Here is a 5967-nt window from a genome sequence, read left to right as displayed (position 1 = left end):
TATATATATATATATTATATATATATATATATATATATATATATATATATATATATATATATATATATATATATATATATATATATAAATATAAAGTATATACATATATATATATATATATATATATATATATATATATATATATATATATATTATCTATACACACACATATGTAGGCCTAGGGTTTTTGATTAATAATATATTGCCTATGGAATGTGGAGAACAGTGAGAAGCAACGACCTGAGAAAGCTGATGAATGAGTTTCTTTGGGTGGCGCGAGATAAAACTGCTTGGTTAGACAAGTCAATGCAAGACAGTTTATGAACTCTTCTCAAAGTGCCTTTGTGAAACTGGATGCAGCTAGAATTGTGAGGCGCTAACGAACTGTGTGTTCGTATGTGCATGTGCGCCTCTTCCCTTTAATAGTTTCATACACAAGTCTATGGGGGGATTTTGTTCTTCAAAGCTACTGCCTCTGGAAGGTTGAAGCATAATCTACCATGGTAAGAATATATCTATGACCTGCTTCACTAGGAGGAGAAATCGGCCCACTAAGTCTATGGCCACTCTATAAAATGGCGTAGAGATCACTGGTAATTTAACCATCTGAGCCTTCTTTACTTTTCCAACAAGAGAAGATTTTTGGCATACATCACAAGATTTGCAATATTTATATATGTCAGACGTCATACCTTGCACCAGAAAATTCCATTAATCTTATTAAAGGTTTTCCTATGAGAAAAATGTCCACTTACCGGAATATCATGTGCAAGGCGTAAGACTAATTTTATGCATTTAACTGGTACAACCAACTGTTCTTTTCCTAGTAACTGTGGCTTTTTACATTTCTGTATTTTCCTGTAGAGAAGTCCATTTCTCATCACGAACTCGTACTGCAACCCATTCTTGCAACATTTGACATCACCAGACCGACTCATTTCTCTTGCATATTTCAAAGCTTCGCAATTCTGCTGTTCTCTAAGAAAAGATTCATGATCAATGGATATATCAAATGGTTCTGGTAAAGAAAGAGGGTGTACAACATTTCTCCTTTTTACCTGTGCTCTGGTTACTGCATTCACTTCTATGAAAGAATCGGTATTTTTCCGAGGAAACAAATTATGGTCTTGAACACCTGGAATATTGCCTAATAAGACAGTACAGTACTTTATTGGAGCCCGAACAGCATTAACCCAACCTGTAAAGAAACTACATTTCAAATAAATCTTGACAATAGGGAATCTGTCCTTCCTGCCCAAATAATCAATAAGAGTAGAATATGAACAATTTGTTCCAGGATCAGGAATTAAATCCTCTGATACCATACTCCTGTACAACCTGTATCTCTAATATTGTAGATATTGTAGTACCATTCACTGTTCCACATACCATAGGTCCACATACTCCCGTGTTATCCAGAACTTGTCCTATCTCAAGAGAAGATTCAGATTTCTTTTTGGGTAACTTGTTAGGACAGTTTCTTGAAATATGTCCACTCTGACCACAACCGTAACATGAAATCTTACCTGGACGTGACGAATTAGTTTTCTCTGGTTTCTCACTCATACTGATCTTGTCACTGGAACTAGATACATTAGCATTGTGCCTAAAGGACTTCTGCTCATCCTTAGGATAACATTTGTGTGCTGAAGCATATGTGTCTGCCAACGATGAATAATCCTCTGGAGTTCTAGGTTTACGCTCCTTAAGGAAAAGACGCATTTCCTTAGGTAAAGTAGACATGAACTGATCACAGACTATAATGTTTCTCAAATCTTTGTAGTCTTTAGTTATCCTAAGACTATTTATCCACAAGTCAAAATTTCGAAATAATATATTTAAATAGTGTCATATGTGCTCTTGGAATCCATTTTTGCAGTTTTAAATGCTGTCCTGTACCACTCACTAGTCTTCTTGAATCCTTTCAAAAGAGCTTCCTTCAATGATGCATAGTCACTCGTAACGTCATCTGAGAGCGACGTGTAGATATCTAATGCCTTACCTCTTAAAAGTGATGCTAACTGAACTGACCAAGAGTTCCGATCCCAGTTGAGAGAAACTGCTACCTTTTCAAACCTTACTAGGTAGGCGGTGATATCATCAGTATCACAAAAAGGAAGAGGTCTAGTAGTATCCACAGCAAACTGTCACATGGCTAGGTTAGATGTTGCTCCTCTGATCTTTTGCAACTCAAGTTCATGTGCCCTCTGCTTATCATTTTCTTCGAATTTAATCTTCAGAGCCCGTTCTTCTCTTTCAGCATGTCTTTTATCACGCTCATCACTATCTTTGATTTTCTTCTCTATAAAATTCAAAAGAGCTTCATCTGAGAGTCCCATGGACAAACCTTCATCCTTCCAGAATTTATAAGACTCCATTTTACAATGTCCAGTCTTTAACCATTACCTACAAGCAACTTAATTTAAGAAACATTTTAAGATACCTGTTACACAATGACAATAAGCAGAAACTGAATTGTACTAGAAATAATTATTATGAATAAAGGACAATCACACACTTTCATTACACATAAGTAACCATTCCCCAAGCATCCAGATTCAACAATAAAGTTTTAATAAAAATAAATATAAAGTACAAAACAATAACTTTAAAATTATCAAACCAGTATATCTAGAGTCAGCTGGACCCTTACGTAACAACTGTTACCGGACACTTGTTTCAAGAACTCGGTTTACATTTAATTAACTATCGGAAGTCTCCCACTTGCGACCTTCCGGCCGAATTCTTAAAATGCCCCACACACTCAAAATACAATTTCCACACACCAATTAACTGCACTTTCATATGTTGTAATAGAAAATTTACTATCACCAAACCAATCACAAAGTAACGCAGGCCACTATTAACAAGGAAATATTTAAATTAGCCCTGGTGAGCACACCACTTAATGTCAGGGAATTCCGAAGACATTTTTCCATGGTAAAGATAGCACTGCTTATTTGTGATTAGGTATGGTAAAACAAATTCAGAAATTTAGAAATAATGTTTAATTACAAAATTTAATATATTAACACCACTATGGATTATGAATTTAAAGATAGATTATTGAAATAAGGAAATAAATAACGAAAACAAAAAATATTAAGTAACTTATCTGTCTGACACCCTTTTAATATCAATTACCAAAATAAATCACCGAATGTCTTGTTACGAATAAATACCTCAGCAATTGCTCAAGAAAAATAAACCTTACAACACAGTACATAACACAAGTCACTGTTCATGGGTCTCTATGACATTTATCATACGCTAGATAATACACCAATTTGAATTTCGGATTCAGAGTCACTTATATAACGTATGCTTCAATGTAACAACGGGAACCTGTGATAATAGTTCAAGTATTTTCAAAAAGTGCAGTAATTGCTCCGGGATTGTTTAAGGTCATGCACCGTTTCCCCAAGAGTCGAGGATTACCCTAGCTGAAACAAAAGGAAAGAAACATACTTTGTGAAATTTAACTACACTTATGATTAACACTACACTTATTTTAATAATTTAATTCGTAAAGAATTTTAATTAAATAGCACTTAAGACAATTTCAAATACATTTTTAAAGACTTAAAAATCTTAAAGATGAACACATTTCACAAAAACTGATATAACAATATAACCTATAAACACAGGCAGTTAATCCACTTACTGCACGACTAGGTGATTATAACGTGACTAAAGAAAATACAAAATTTCTTTTTCCAAGTCTATTATGGAACGGAAATACAAGGACAAAATCGTTAACAGAAACTTCGCAAATACTGTAACTTCAAATCCAGTCAATAGATGGTGTTACTAACTTTATGAAATTCCCTGACAGTGTGCTGCATAATAAATATTAGTAAAATCGAAAACTTAATCCGTCTCGTTCGATATGAATAATTGAATAATATATATATATATATATATATATATATATATATATATATATATATATATATATATATATATATATATATATATATATATATATATATATATATATATATATATATAATATATATATATATATATATATATATATATATATATATATATATATATATATATATACGAGGTCCATTCAAAAAGTATCCGACCTTGGTCCATAAAGAAAAAAATTGCACATTTGAAATTTTTTTATTCAATCACCTTCACAGTACTCCCCTTGGGAGTGCACACACTTTTCCCACCGGTGCTGCCACTGCTGGTAACATCTCTGGAATGTTGACATTGGGATGCTGTAAAGCACTGTTGTCGTTTTTCTCATAATTTCCTCTCTCGACTCAAAACGCTTCCCTTTCAGGGTTGTTTTCAGTTTAGGGAACAGCCAGAAGTCACAAGGTGCCATGTCTGGAGAGTACACCCGTGTCTCATCACCAGTGATGATAGTCTTCATGAAGTCAGAGTCAATGTTAGCACAGTCAAGCAGGTCTTGTGCAATTTCTAGCAGAGTCGTTTCTGCTATTCCACAGCAAACTTGGGAACGAATTTAGCAGACACTCGTCGCATGGCCAAATCTTCCGTTAAAATTGTATGAACTGATCCTGTACTTATTCCTACTTCTTCAGTAATTTCTTTCGACGAACATTTTCAACGAATTCTTGTTTTCTGCTGGTGGATGGCCTGCCTGACCGTGGCTTGCTCTCAACTGAGATTTGTCCTAGCTTGAAGCGATTATACCACTCCTTTATCTGTGTTATTCCATGGCTTCATCGACAAAGGCTAGCTGAATCTTCTGGATATTTTGCACTTGTGTATCACCAAGCTTGTAGCAGAACTTAATGCAGTAGCGCTGTTCGATGCGCTCCGACATGTTGTGTAAGGACGATAATCCGACGAGCTTGTGCTGGACGTCGGCACTCTAGCCCTCACAGGCGGGTACCGACACACACTAGAGCTTTTAAAATTTACACGCATGCGCAGTAAGAGTGCTGTCAACTCCCACAAAACTAATTTGCTGATTGGTGAATTATTTGTCCTTTTATGAACCAAGGTCGGATACTTTTCGAATGGACCTCGTATATATATATATGTATATGCATTATATATATATATATATATATATATATATATATATATATATATATATATATATATATATATATATATATATATATATTATATATATATATATTTCACATTTACCTTTTCTTTAGTCGCCTATAATGCATATACGTTCAGGAATTTAAAACATAAAAATGTTAGAAATTCATGTTTAATATTCTAGCATCTCTTATTTTGAATAGAAACTATCAATTTTCATTATATCGAGCAGTCAAAATTTATAGGAGAGATTTGTTTCTCTCCGTTCGTCCGTAGAGAATAAGCAGGAACCAACTTTCTCAGGATAACTAATACCAACTACCAGATTAATTTGTCTTTGCAGTCCTCTCCCCTTTATCGTGTCTACCATGGAGTTAAAAAGTTAAGTATATCTTAGTTTAACCAGACCACTGAGCTGATTAACAGCTCTCCTAGGGCTCTCCCGAAGGATTAGATATTCTTACATGGCTAGGAACATATTGGTCACCTAGCAACGGAACCTACAGTTTATATTGGGATCCGAGCCACATTATATCGAGAAGTGAATTTATATCACCAGAAATAAATTCCTCTGATTCCCCGTTGGCCGAGCCGAGTATCGAACTTCGGACCTCCGGATTGGTAGCCGAGCGCGAAATCCACTCGTTCAACGAGGAACTTACCGTAGAGTTGCTGAATAATTTCCGAATGATATGTACCGTTTGTCAGAAGTGAACCATCTTTATAAAATATAATCATATCTCCTCCTCATGATCGTAAACCTCCTGCTTCCTCGATTGTGTCGTCCCATCTCAAGTTTTCATCATTAAGAAAGTGAGGTTTAATTCTCTTGGAAGTATCGCCCACTTGGCTTTAAATGCTGTATCCTTCGTAATTGAAATAAAAAAATCTGAGCATCATTAAAAACGACCGGAAAGATTATTTTTT

This window comes from Macrobrachium nipponense, chromosome 2 (assembly GCF_015104395.2).
Source record: "Macrobrachium nipponense isolate FS-2020 chromosome 2, ASM1510439v2, whole genome shotgun sequence".
Lineage (NCBI taxonomy): Eukaryota > Metazoa > Arthropoda > Malacostraca > Decapoda > Palaemonidae > Macrobrachium > Macrobrachium nipponense.
Note: the sequence above shows the minus strand (reverse complement) of the source record.